Source organism: Bombus vancouverensis, chromosome 13 (assembly GCF_051014615.1).
Source record: "Bombus vancouverensis nearcticus chromosome 13, iyBomVanc1_principal, whole genome shotgun sequence".
NCBI lineage: Eukaryota > Metazoa > Arthropoda > Insecta > Hymenoptera > Apidae > Bombus > Bombus vancouverensis.
This window is the reverse complement of record NC_134923.1, coordinates 12,910,430-12,925,459: the sequence shown is the minus strand read 5'-3', so window position 1 is coordinate 12,925,459 and position 15,030 is coordinate 12,910,430. Positions and strand designations below refer to the sequence as shown.

Sequence of the window (15,030 nt, the reverse complement as noted above, 5' to 3'; positions counted from 1 at the left end):
TTATATCGATAGTCCAAAGGCATCCTTAAAGGAGTGTAAAAATTATTCGTCAATTGCAGTTTTAATAATTCCAAAGTCGCAAACCGTAGACGTTTTAGAGGAATGTATTGTACAATCCATTCGTCCCGTCTGATTTGTTAACTTCAGTCTTAATGATTCCATAATCAGAAGCTGTTCAAAGGAATTTAAAAATCATTCATTTCGTCTAACGTGCTATTTTTAGTCTTAACTGCGCTCCTCGGATCCACTGCCTTCTCGAAAGTTCCTAATCTTTCGTTTATAACCGATCATCCCTTAACCTTCTCTTATTGAACTGAGTTGCGGTTGAAAAAAAGGGAGTCGCGGTGGCGCGTGTCGAGGTGAACAGGGTTTGGCAGGGTTATCGTTCGGGCACGCCTAAAGTTTCCGGCTTTACGGCCCGGCTAAAATCGAGAGGGAACATTCAATTAGGGCTTATCGGTTCTCGAGGCGAGTTTTTATCGCGTTTGATCGCCCTTTATTCGCGTGTACGCTCGACCCTGTTGGCCCGCGGCTTTTCCACCCTTATCTCGACGCTCGTACCTCATTTGCGAACGAGAAGCTCTTGCAGCGTGCCGCTCCGAGGATAAAAAGCCTGCTTCTATGCCTTCCTTCTTCTAATCTCTTCCTCTCTTCATCCTTATCTCTTATCCATCCTTTATTTTCTCGTTTCTTAAACGATAATTACAAATACCAACAGTTTTATCTTGCTATTACTCTAGCGAAAATTATCCACGCGTGCACCGGTGTCTATTATTTTTACCGAATGTATTTATTTATTTATACAACGTGATTATTTTAGTTTGTCGAGACTACAGCGATTTATCGCGGGTGCAAATGCTCTGCTAATTTAAAAAGATTAAGAATGTTTTCGATATTTCCATTCATTTTCTATGTAAATAATAATGTGTTTATGTATATAGGATATATATATATATATATGTATTGTTCATTTAATTGCACCGTTCTTTCTCATATGTTTCCCACGTGATTAATATATTTTCATTATTATAAAGAATCGTTGATTCTCGATTCTATCGAACAATCCTCCTAAACAAATAGAAATTCGGCGGAGATTTATTTCACCCTCCGGATACTGTAACGAGAAAGAAATTCTTTAGAAATTTCATATAGCAGTATATTTTATTGCTTGCTCTACGGCATTGCGAGCAGGTTTACATAGTTCTGCGTATTTCTAGCTAGAAACATGCTACCTTGAAATTTTATATAGTTTTGCATATTTATACTTTGGAGGTTTTACATATTTTTATGTATTGTACTTTGGAAATTTTATATATTCTTTAATTCTTTCTTTTCTTTAATTTCTTTCATTTAAATTATACAATTATGCAACAATTATACAACAAAAGTGTATACAAATCCACGGTCTAATCGTAATTTACTCGAAAAAGACAATGCTATTGTCTGTGATAAACGATCTGAAAACCGAAAGAACTTCCGTAGCCGCCTATTATTTACTCCTCTCTCGCGACTGATTAAATTGCTCCATGATTACGATCGCCAGTTATATAGCGCCATTGTTACCACCTCTTACGATTAATCGTTCTAGGTTCTTCGTCGTTTTGGATTGTCTCTTGTTTGGAAGCATCTCTGAGTGGGAATGGTTTGGTTGGTTGGTGTTTAGTGTGTTGATGTTGATGATAAGACAGAAGAGGGTTGGCGAAGTTTTAGAGGAATTTACAGCGAACTGATACTCGACTTTTGTCTTTCGTGTTCATTTTATGATGGATGATGGGGAAAGATTGACACGTGGAAATATTGGGTAACGAATTCTTCTGACAGAATACTGTTTTTCGAACGACTTCAACAGGTTCGTTTCAATCGGCTCACAGATTTTTTTAAACATTAAATATTATAGTGTAAGAGTTCTTATATCGTTTAACATCCTGATAACTGTTATATTTGTAACGTGTGAAGCACGCGTTCATATTTATACGCGTTACAATGAATGCATTACTTTAGTAAATGTATACATTTGTTATAATGTATACATATATGTACGTATTAATTGTACACTAAAATTGGTATAAACGGATTCACGTGCAACGAAATTTAAAGTTCTACCAGTAGCAGCATTCTATATTATCGAATAAATGAATGTATTTCGTACGTATTTATGAATACTTTTTGCCAAAATCTCATACAAATGCACGTTCTGACTGGATGATGTACCGATTAGAAAATTTCACGATTTCATTGCTACGTGAAATGCACATTTACTTGCGATATCCTTTCCTTCGATCGACTAAATATTTTTCTAAATTCGTTAATCGATTAATTTATTTGTTTACTTGTAGTGGTGCGCCGGAAGTTAACAAGAAAAATGGCTAGTTGTTTCTTGAATCTTCCGGAGTAACAGATGACGGAGGATTAAATCCCAAGACTATCCGGTTTATCTTTTTGCTAGGTAAGTCAAGTCCCATTTGTTTCTCTCGCCTAGGTGCATTGAATTCGCCAAGTTTAGTGTAGATAGGTGAGTTAAGTTTTATTTATACAGAAAGGTATTCTGTTAACATCAAGATTTAAACAGAATATGCATGGCATATAAAATTGTAATCTAAAATCTCGAATACAATTTTCTTGGATAGTATTATTGGTAAAGACCAATTTGGCATTGATAGCGGCACGACTTAAAAAACGTACATTTATGTCTTTGAAAATACAGAATACAGGGCTTATTCATCTAACAGCTCCTGAACAGATCGTCATCATTGTTATTACTATCATTATTACTATCAATATCATTACTCTAATATTCCCGAAAGAAAATTTATTCCATTTCAATAAAATCCAAATTTCCGCCACTAATCCACACATTTTATCCTAAAGAATAAGCAAAAAGCAAATTAAAAACGCGTCTAGAAACGAGTAGTACCTATACATAGAAGCGATTAGGACGAATGGTTTAATAATGAATTCACGAATATTTATATCCGACCAGTTCGTTTTATTTTTACTCGTAAAAGACAGGGTCGGGAAAGTTTGTGCGGAAAAATTTATGGGACGCCCTGTATAAATAAATTAAGAGGGATCAGGAGGGGGTAGTTTGCGCCGTCCGGAAGTTTTCGGTCGCAGACAGCCCAGCGATACGATAGGATTTCCAACGTATCACGCGATATATAGACCTGCCCTTAACTTTTGAACGTTCCGAGGCTAGGTTCTCGCGTAACATCCACCTTTGGCGACGCCTTTCACGGCGAGCGCATTCGAACGGAAAGAATGGTAGAAACTCGATAAAACGCCGCGAGAAAATATTTTCGAACGACACGGTTTTCCATTCTGACCACCCTACTTTATTCCAACCGAACCACCCTCCCCGTCGGATCGTAACTTTCCTCATTTCCTTGCGTCGTCGAAACTGTGTTCGCGGTAGCGCTTCGAAATAATGTTCCCTTCGTCGATTAACTTCTTGATTTTACTGGGAATTTTCTTTATGGAGGTGTTTCAAGAGAATTATTTCGAGAACGAAAGGAAAGTTCTTGAAGGATATTGGAGACGAAGATGGAGGTTTGCGACACGAAACTTAGATTCGAGGGGTTCGTTTCGCGATCGTCAGCCCTCGGAACGATGGAAAATAAAACTTGGATGTGTCTTTTAGGCTGTTTTATTTAGCTACGCACCAAAATAGATCGAATAAATTCTTTTTTTTTTAGTAGGGATTGAAATTGTTAGTACAAATACATACAATGGAATATTTAAGGGTTCCTGATTGGTTTAAACGTTGCACGTATTTTTAAAACGAATAGGACAAACGGATTTTCAACGTTCGAATATTTCGAAATATTTGAATATTACGTGACCGTGGTCAAAATATGCAGTTTTGGTTGCAAACTAATACACGCTACGGTCATTTTTCTACGAAATCTATATAAAGCTCGAATAAATCTCTCGAATTAAAATTTTGCGCCAAAAATGTTCCTTGGCGCTTGGCTATCTGGCGATCGACATACCAACGACACCATCTTCTAACATTATTAATAAATATTTAAGAAGGTAAATTGCATTTAAGTTCTGTACTACATTCTGTATTCTCATTGCTAAGGAGAACATTTCCCGGTAAAGGCGTAAAATTTTCCAACTTTGGCACTTACAGCGCTTTCTACGAGTATTTTTCAATTTAATCTTCTATCTAATCTTCCATCTAATCTTAACGTAATTTTATAAGATTAAATACCGAGGATTAAATTCTTCTAAACCCTCTTTAGTTTATCCCGGCGGAAATTTAAACGCCACATAGAAATCATCTAGCCACGGAAAAACTGAAAAATGAGGAAAACAGAAAGGTGATTATAGGCGTAGAATATTTTTCTTCGCAGGTTGCAGGATTTTTGTAACGTAACTTTCGGTCGCGATTCTCGTCGCACTTTCAAAGCGGTTAAGGCTCGGCCGACGATTTTTTGGTCATGAAAAAAGAGAGAGAAGGAGATAGTAGGGGAGAAAAGAAAGGGTGGCAGGACAAAAGGTAGAAAAAGGGATGAAAGCGTGGGAAAAGAGGGGTGGAAAAAAGAAAAACAACGAGCGACCACGCGACGAACAATGGCGTAATGAAGAGTCCGCGCTTTACGCGCGCGATACCCGCCCGTGAAAGCCGTAAGAGGATTTTCGTTCAGTCGGGAAAAATGCCTGGCCAGAAATTCAATATTCAGCCTGCTCTTTGTTCTCATTAAGGGACGAACAACGTCGGTTGTAATTAAGGTGGAAACTGTGAGAATCGCGAACGTAAATAGGCTTTCTGACAAACTTCGTTTTCGAAACGAGTCGCTTTACTTCTTCCATGGTTTCACCCTTGTCTTTAGGATTTTTTTTCTTCTTCTGATAAACGGTGGTTTGTGGATGATGGAATTAGTCGCTATTAGTTATCGTATTACGTGCAGAAAGATTCCGCAGTCTACAAAGATCGATATAGTATAGCGTTAAAGTACTTTCATACGACGAGAACGATTTAACGCTATGAAAATAAAACGCAGAAGCCGAGATGAAAAGAAACTCTTAATAAGAATACGTAGAAGTATTTTTGATAACTATCGCATGTATTAAACTTTTAAATGGTCGATCCACGATTTTTGGAATTTTCCACAATTGGCAAACTATTTTCCTACTATTCTTAAAATTCTATAACTCGTAGCACGCTATACCAACTATTTATTATACAATTCCTCTAGCATTCCTTACTTCCATGAAAATTCTTTCTTCCCTATATCGAAGAAAATAAAATAAAACGGAGAATTTGAAATATCCGATTAGCCTTCTTTTTCCTACCGGCATCGCCATTCGACGAATTCTTCGGAATCGATCGATTATTTCGAATTGATGAGACGTCGAATGCTCGTGGAAAGCTCGTCCACCGTTAATGGAGTAGCGTAAATAAATAAGACGAAAGATACGGCTGGATCCCGTGGATGAGGAATCTTAATGCCTGGCCCATCGAAACGTTTGCTCTTCGCTGTTGTCGATCGATCGAGGAGCATCTTGAAAGATTTAACGATCTCGCGGAGTGAGAAGGATTGAGAAGTGTTAAAAGTCTCTCGAAATGTTGCAGGATGGGGAAGACAGAGAGGGTGAGAAAGGGTTGGTGAAATAGATGGATGGAATAAGGCATGGCAACACGCAACAGGCAATCAGGTCAAGTTGAGATGTTTCAAAACTTCAAGAGCCTCGAACTTCCGGTAAACTGGTGTTGAAGAAGGGAAAAGACACGTAGATATGTACAATATTTACGTGAGATGTAGCCATGGGATCAACTTGAATATGCACTTATAAATTCGAATCGAATCCGACATGGAAGGTCCACTGCGTAGGGTTATAGGGATACTATTCGTATCTTGACTGCGAATTTTTATGGAATTTCGTATTTTGATTGGATAAAACTGAAGAAATGCGACTTGTAGAGAAATTTGTTTCATCGACTAAAAATTCTAAAGAGTACGAAAGACAAATAGTTTGTATAACTGGAATTCACACGATGCCAATTTCTTGCTTCCGCTTGCTATAATTTTTTGTTTATACGATAGAAATTGACGTTTAGATAGATAACAATTTTTATAGACAAGAGTTCGTTTGACCGCAACACTGGCGAAAGTTTAGTTCAAATAAATGGATGTTTAGAAAGAAATATTTTTGGATCTCGTAAAGTAGCCGAAGCAGAGCAAAGTCTCTATTTGTTGTTGTAAAATATTCCGGATCAGAAGAAATATTAAAACACGTTTATATCGCAAAGTAGTATGTAGAATATCATAAAATTACTACTCTATTATAAATTTTCCGCTGTGGAGAAAATTGTTAGATATTACTAAGAGATGTTTCAAATAAGGAACGATACTCGAACTCTATGATTGAACATAACAACGGCCAGTGATAGTTGGGACTCCTGAAATATATCAAATTGGAAAAGAATTTCTTATACATCATTGCATAATAATTTAGTCTACAAAAATATATATCCTACGTTGATATAAAATAAATCACGTAAACAGGAATACTTGCGGAAGTTTTTGTGAAAGGATACGAATGATATTTCTCTTCGTTTTTTACGTTTCACCGTGTAAAAAGCTCGGCGATTTTACATACAAAGAGGGAGAATAAGTTATTCTTCGAAATGGAATAAACGGGCGATAACGTTTGAGGATTTGAAATAGAAGCTCTGCTGACGGTGCTTTCATTAATCCAAGTGACTTTTATTCGGTACAGTCTTCAAAATAATGCATCGATGTATTAAGAGGATACAGCTAAATATAGCGGAGGGAATGATTGACCCGAACAAAGAAGCACGACGGAGAAGCGAAATGTAACAGTGCAAGGGAAAATGGATCGTCTATTGTCAGACACGTTTCGAACCGCTATGACCGGGACCTATATATTCCCTCCGTAACTCTTTACACATGCGTTATTTCGATAACTATTTCGAATAGAAGTTGTTCGGATTAAGTGGCAATCTAGGAAAATTCGAGTATCGTTGAAAATAACATAGAAAATAAATATACCCTATTTGTATTGTAAAATATTTAATTCTCTGCAAGTATTCGACTCACTTCGAACTTTTTACATTTTATGGTATCTTTATATTCATAGAAAATTTGGCCTACCCTTTGAAAACTTTCTTTATAGAAACTTGTGTATTTCTTTCTTCTTTTCGATATTTCAGATATCAATATACTTCATATTCAATATTTTTTAGGATTTAATTTTTGGGAATTGTAACGATTACAATTTTCACATATATTTTATATAACTATATAGAATTCTTATAAAACTTATACAACGTTTAATTTATTTTTCAGCAAAATCTTTTTCTGTCAATGCGTTTAAATTGCTAACTTTAACAGTTAAGAACGGAAAGCGATATTAAAATAAATAAACGATTTTAGTTCGCTAGAGTTTGGAAGCTTAAAATAGCACGTTATAATAGTAAATTTTGGAAAATTCGAAAATAATTATTCTCCTTTACTTGAATCTCGCAGACAGCATTCCCAAAAATACCATTATCCGCTAATGGCCTACGCGATTGGCACGAAAATCTAAAGAATCTCCAGAAATTCCTCTCTTTCTTCGAACCACCACTTTTATCGAGTCCACGTTCAAAGAACCTCGAGACAGCGATGCTTCGTGTATCCAGGGAATCTCGTTTCCCTCGCAAAAGTCAGGAATAATAACAATATTCTTGCGGGAAAGGAGGAAAACTCATAATTTCTCGCGCAAACCGGCAACCAATTACGTTAAAAGATCCGAGAGCTGCGAGATTCTCCTTGACTGTGGAGGAAGGCGAGGGAAATAAAACAGAAAAGAGGACGAAGAAACGAGGAAAAAGGAAAATAAAGGCGGAGAAGGGTCGCTGGAAGGAAACTGCGTGCTGGAATACGACAACTATAGGCCGGCTTCGTCGTTATGAATTATCTATGCGCGAGTGACGCCTGCGCCTTTACGACGAGTAAAAGCGAATTTCACTGACGAATCGACAGACTCGTCCTTTGCGTCGGATCGACTCCGGAGACGCTTCTTTCACGCGAGTATCCTTGTTTCGCGAGATAAAGACAGTCGAGGATGAATTTATAGACGAGGGGGAATTTGATGGATAGGGCGAAATGGAAATTGGTTTTGCGAAGATTTTGTAGCAGTATTTGTGGAAAACTGGGGTCACCTTCTTACGTAGCACTCCTTTTTCTTTCTAATTTTCTTCCAGCTTAGTTAGGATTTTTTTTAGGGATCGCCAAGAGAAATGTATATAGGATTAGGAAGCTTTTAAGCTTTTAATTTAGAGTACTCTATCTCTTCTTTTCACGGTTGAGATTTTTAGAGACGCGTAGAATGTATAAAGTTTAAAGGACCAAGAAATTTTTGTTTTCATAATTTCTTCTCCTTCGCTTGCCAGATTAAGATTTTTGGAGATATATGAGAAAAACCTGCGGTTAGTTAATTTCTTATGTAGCAATTTTCTACCGTTCTAATTTTCTTTATATATGGTTAGGATCTTTTAGGATCTTTATTCTGAGAGAAATGGCTGTACATAGGATTAGGACGCTTTTAATTTAGAAATTTTTGTTTTCTATCCCTTACCTCTTTTAATAAAATTTAAGGAGTTGGGAAATTTTTATTTTCGTAATTTCTCCTTTTTGCTTGCCAGCTTAAAATCTTTGGGGATATATGAAGGAGGTACGTGGGCATGTACGTTTTTAGGAATTTGTGAGAGAAATGTAATAAGACATTAACATTTTTTATACTTTATACTGCTTAAGGATAACATCCGGTTAAACATTTCTTATCTATTCTTTGCAGCTTCTTCTTTTATTTGTTAGGTTAAAATTCCTTGAAAAGAGACAGCAGCCGAGCATGTAAATGAGAAAAGTCATATCAAATTTAGTTTGTAATTATTACTCTAAATAAACACTAGAATGTTTTTAATATAGGGAACATATACGATGAAATACTTAACTTTTGTTTTCTGTTTTATTCTGTTATATTTGTTGCTTCGCTCTTTTCCCACTACGGCTGTTAGGGCTCAAGAAATTCGATTTGCCTGTTGTTATAGTTTTAGCCGTTTGCTTGCCTGAATGCATAATATGTGTGCTATCTTGCTAAGAATGTACAAAACGTACCCTCGTGGGATACATCTTTATTTATGCGAACCGCTTGTCTGTACTGTCATGCATAAGAAAATTCTTCTACTACTATATTTAGATTTTTACTTATTAAGAGTAACACGAAACACAGAACTAATGAAACACAGTTAACGTTGTTACGAGAAATTCAGCCTATAGATGTAGATCTTAATTTAATTTACTATTATTATATTATATCATACTATATCGTAGTATTATTTGAATTATTATTTGAATAGGATATTTCGACTAAATTATTATATATTGTATCATTGTATCAAGAATATTGCAAAAGTAAGGTACTGATGAAATAATTAGAAGGCAGAAAATTTTGAAGATAATAGCAGAAGCGATCCAGCGAGAATATTTTAATAGCAGTTTCTTGTTACTATCTTTGCAGTTTGATCGCATCCTTGGAGTTTAAAGATCATCACGTTACCGTGCTTAGAGTTTACCTTAGAATTCGTAAATGATGATATCGCGATGTTTAAACTTTGCAGGCTTTCATATCGTTACATCTGAACTTTAAAAGTCGAAATATTACCAATATTATCAATGTAAAATCATTATCGTTAACATTTGATAACAATTCATCGAAAACTCCATAAAACTTGTTTATTTCCCATTCTAGATTCTATTCTAGATTCGAAAGAGTCTACGTTCTAGAGTTTAGGACAGGTATTGATCAGAAAGTATTAAGAGAGAAGATAGCGAGGATACTGGGCAGATCGGTTTTTCGGTTGTAAAATGTGACTCGATAAAAGCAGTTTCGATCTGTTCGCGGGTAAAAGCGTGTTTCGCTGACGAATCGACGGGCATAAAACGAGCCGGACGAGCCAACAAAGACGGGACATTTATCGAAAGCTGTTAACACGGTGAACGGGACAACCGGGACGAAATTACTTCGCCTCGCGCCCATCGTGAAAAGTTAAACGTCGATCTACTCGATTCCCGATATTCTACGAACGATAGAATCTTGTCCTATGTTCCACGGAACCAGATAAGATAAAATCCGAGAGAAAATTTGAATTAGTTAATGAGATTTTAATTTTATATAAAAATCAAATATTACTTAATGAGACCTAAATTTCGTACCAAAATTAAATATCACTTAACACGTTCGATGGGGATATCGCTCGAATACATACACGCGTTTCTTCCATGTATCTATCGACTTTGCATTGAACGTGTTAATGATATTTAAATTTTATATAAAAATTAAATATTAATTAGATTATAATTTTATACAAAAATTAAATATTAATAAAATTTAAATTTTATATGAAAGTTAAATATCGATTAATGAGATTTTATCCTACATATAGAACTATCGGTGTAACTATAGTGTTGGAATTTCTTGGAAAATTTATATGCGAGAACTTGGGTAAGTGGAATCGTTTTTTAAATAATTCTTGACAGATCATTTCGCTGGAATCATTTCTCTGGAGTATTTTCGAATGTTTAAAGAATCAGCAAATTTCCGATAACGTAGTCCTTTTATAGTATGAAAGGGTAAACGAGGATTTGAATTAATTGGTGAAAATTAAAAAATAGTAGATTTTTTTTTAGCTACCGCGGAATAATTTTTTAGGAATAATTTTTAATATATGTTGACTAACGAAAAATGTTACCGAACTGATAAACACAGTCCGTTATTCGAAGGTATGGAAGCGTAAACGAGTACTTGGATTAATTAGTGAGATTTATTGAAAATATATTTCTTAATTAGTATGGACCAATTTCCTCGGAATTTTTGAGTAAACGTGAAATATGAAATTAGTAATAAAACCCTTGTTTTCGATAATCAGGGATTTAAATTAAAAAAAGAATGTTTTAACACTACATTAAAGTATTTTCGAAATTTGTTTTGCCGAATAGACTGAGTCATGTGGTAGATGTGTATGTTTCATGCGATTGATTAGGGTATATTGTTTTATGATTATTTACATTTATTTACATTTTCATAGCTTTTTCGATATGATTTGTCGGTAAGAAAGTGCTTTGTGAGACGAAAATAATTTCCTTTAAACATAGTACTAAATTAAGTTTACCGACATCAACTGCAGTGACTGCGACTAATTTCATTTATCGACTACGTTTCGTCTAATAGTAAAAATATCGAGTTATCGATCCTAGTTAGGGCAAGGGGTAAACAATTAATAGTAGAGAAACGTTCGTTCTTGATCGAATTGCATCCGATATTCAAATACTCGTGCATTTCAGGTATAGGTATTAATCTGTTAACCGAAAAAGACAGATTATCTCGTTACTTGGATTTTTATAATATAATATGATATAATTTCTTTGTTTATAAATATCCTATACTTTATTGCTCCGTTTCATTTTTTTTTTACATTTTCACTTAAACGTCACAGAAAAACGACATAATAAGTACATTTTTTCCCATAATTTTCCAAATCATCATGAAAATCTTTGGTAAAAAGATGACCCATTAAGAATTAACAGGTTAAGAGTAGGAATTGGTGCAACGCGATAAAAATCGTCTGGATGTTCCGGGATCGTATGCACGAGGCCGTACCGTGTGTTCGTGTGTGCTAGGTGTGTACGAAATGCCGATGGTTGTGGTGGCCGGTGTGGCGCATCGATTCGGAAACGTTCGAAAAACTTTTCTTTGAAAACTCGAGTCGCGTAACTTGCTACTTACCTTGGCAGCGATCGCCCCGTACCAAGCCAGTCCTCAACTTCCCGCAGTCGTATCGCCGGGCATATCGCCTCACCGACGCGTAGCAAACTTTTCCTTCGGCTCCTCGAATTGTTCCGATCCAATCTTTACATAGATAATTCCTTCTTTTCTCTTCAAATAAAAGATCTCGTAAAACTTCGTTCGACCGCGATCGTTACATAGAAAATCCTTCCTTTTCTCGTCTAATTAAAAATCTCATAGAAACCTGAGCTCACAAATGCATCAGGAGCTTCTTAATTATACCTGGTTTCCTTAAAATCTTTTGTAACTCGCTTCTTTTGGACGGATCTGGAAATCTGTCTGATCCGAATCTGACGTGCAAGAGACACTTACAGAATCCTCTCAGAGAACGCTTATAGAGTCCTCTCAGAGAACACTTATAGAATCCTCTCAAAGTACACTTCTTATTTAGAAGTAGCCGAAGCTTCTTTCATTTCTCACCTCGTACTGTCGCGAGTTTTTCCCCGAGACACAGGGATCTTCGTTTCGATAAGTCGATCAACCGTGCACGTCTCGGCTATTTCGCCCTTCGCCACCACCTTTCAGATGCGATCGAGGAGCCCGGAGCCTGTTCGTCGTTTACATCGATCCGCGACCCTGTCATCTGTTATTCGTCTCAAGCAACCGGTTCGACCATCGAAATCTTTCTCCGACGAACGATTTACTTCACCAAACTGGGTTTTCCCGGTAGAATACACGGGCTGTATCGACGAGAAAGTTAAATCTCTCGGAGAATCATCTCCGCGAGCCCGTACAAGTAGCAAGAGCCAGGAAGAAACGAGCAGATCCAGGGAGAGACGAGATGATCCAACGAAGGTTCCACTGGAAGAGATCTTGCTTCAGAAGCTTGCCACGTTGCTGCACGTTGCTTGCAGCATCCTCGGAGTATGCTAGTCGCGTGTTCGACCCACGATGATGCTTCTTTCAAAAAGATTCTCGCGTTTTCAGCGATTGAGGGTCGACGACGAGGACGAGAAGATGATTTGGTCGACTTGTTGGATCACGGACGCGATATCGTCGCGGTTTCGAGGGTCGAATGGAATGCTTCGTCACGACTGGACGGGGAACGGCGTTCGTCGAGTGCCGTGGAAACTGTCTGCCGTCCATGAACAGCGTTGCCGGCACGGACGCACCCCGTAGAAGGGTGCACAACGCGCAAACGTAGTGGAGAAGAAGGTTGCTGCGCCAGCGCGGCCTCGTGCGGCCAGATCGCCGCATGAAGGAACGCCGCAGCCCCGTTTCAGCAGCCTCTCCTGCCGCTTCCACCCCTTCTAACGCTACTCCCCCACCGTAAACGTAGCGTGATTCCTCTGGTAGACTGTCTTCTTCGTCTCCTCCGCGGCCAATGGGTCGTCGAAGGCCGAGGCCACGAGCCTTCTTCTGTTCAGGGCTTTTTCCAGGTTAGGTTTCGTTCGAGTGGATGGAACCGGAGGATCTCGCGCCGTGTGGGACGCTTGATTAGCTTTTACAGTCGATGATTCGTTTAGACTTTTTGGCTACTTTGGTGCTTAGAAATTTTGTACATGATACGGAGTTTTGCACGTTGTTAGTTTTATTTCTAGGATTTCCTTTGTGGAATTTGATGGTTGAAAGATGACGAGGGGTTTGGAGATCGAAGGTTGTCGATAGAGATTTTTGGAATACGAACGAATTAATGGTTTTTTGTGATTCGTCGGAAGAATGAATTTTATTCGAAAATAAAGCTTTTACGTTCAATTCTGAGAATTGTTTTAAGCAGTTAACCGTTCGATCGACCTGATTTATAGGTAAACTAGAAATTTCTAATTTGTCTCTCTCGCGTTACGCTATGGAAAGGTTGAATTAATCTAAATCGATATTCCAATATCTTTCTAAACATTTTCTCATTCGAACTTTCAAGCTACCGAGCTTTAACACGAGTAATATCTTCTGCTTAAATACTAGGACAAATTCCACGATTTTTTAAACAAATCTTATTCACTCGGTTAGAGAAGACAAAGAGACGATAAAGAAGAGCGACGACAACCGGCGGTGTATCGAGCCTGACGAACAGAAAGGCGATTTAATCGTTCAAAAAGTCAGACAAACGAAAAGTTTCCGCCGAAATATAACGTTCCGTACAAGGTAATTCGCTGCGTCTCTCCTCTCTCTTCTCTTTTCCTCTTTTAGTTCGAAGTGCCTACGACGTCTTTTTTTAATTTTTTCTCTCGACCAAGCCGGGCGTTGGAATTTCAAAGAACTCGTCTTTGTACCTTCGACGATTGTGGTCCCTTTATTTTCTGCCCCTTTCATGCTCTCCGCTCTTTCAAATTTTCCCCAGAGAGGGAGGGAGAGAAACGAAGGGAAAGGGGGAAAGAAGGAGAAACGAAAATCATCTTTTCCTCTTCGCTGTTTGCCCAACAAACGTCGCGTCGATTCCGATAGAATCATAATTTTCACGCGTGTACCCCTTCACGAGAACATGGCCGCTTCTCCATTCACTGACTTTCTGCTCTAATCCTTTAATCCTTTGTTTCATAATCTTTTCCGTGAGCGTATATCGTAGCGTTAGCTACCTGATGCTTTAATACGGTGTTTAAAGCAATGCAATTCGTATTTGGAAATCCATATGTTTGCAATTTGGAATCGGCGCTTCATTCATGTACCGTGAATTACATGGTAATTCTCAGCGAAAAACGTAAAAGATTCGTTTTTCCGTAGAAATATGTTCATCGAACAATATTAAACTTATCTCGCGATTATCCTATTCAAGGATAAAGCAGTTTCGCTCGGAAGCAAGCAAATATTTGTGATTATCGCGGCAGTCGACTTTTGCTAAAATCAAAGTTAATATTATAAAAGTTTATAATCTTCGTTGAATGATAACCTGTAAGAAATCGTTCGAATTTTCTTATAAAATCGTTCTCCTTTGCTCAAAGTTTCGCACGAAGCGAACGGTCACTGAAATTCTACGACTTAAATAAACCTTCGTATTTGGAGTAGAATAGGTTTTTCGAGGATGTGTCGAGGATGTCTGGAGTGTTGCTAGCGAATCAGCGAATATCACGAACTTTCGTTAGACCGTGTCGTCTTTTTCGGCCATTAAAGGCCGCTTTAGAGAGACATAGCCCCGGGTGAAGTCGCTTTAGCGACGACCACGAAACTCTTCTCGAAGAAATCAGGCATTAGTGCATCTTTGGAGCGAGCACACAGAAGCCTGGCCGAGAAAAATAAGCA

At 37.5% G+C, this 15,030-nt stretch overlaps 1 long non-coding RNA gene across 3 annotated transcripts in view; it reads left to right on the top strand.

The window, feature by feature from the left end:
• Nucleotides 1-15,030, top strand: part of LOC143303497 (uncharacterized) — a 55,429-nt gene that overhangs the window by 15,373 nt on the left and 25,026 nt on the right. The window contains exon 5 of one of the 3 annotated variants that reach the window (XR_013059881.1): nt 2,337-2,446. This is a non-coding gene — a long non-coding RNA (uncharacterized LOC143303497). Of the gene's footprint in view, nt 1-1,588; nt 1,844-2,336; nt 2,447-5,578; nt 7,068-15,030 lie in introns of those variants that run through there. The other 2 variants (XR_013059884.1, XR_013059882.1) reach the window with 2 other exon arrangements.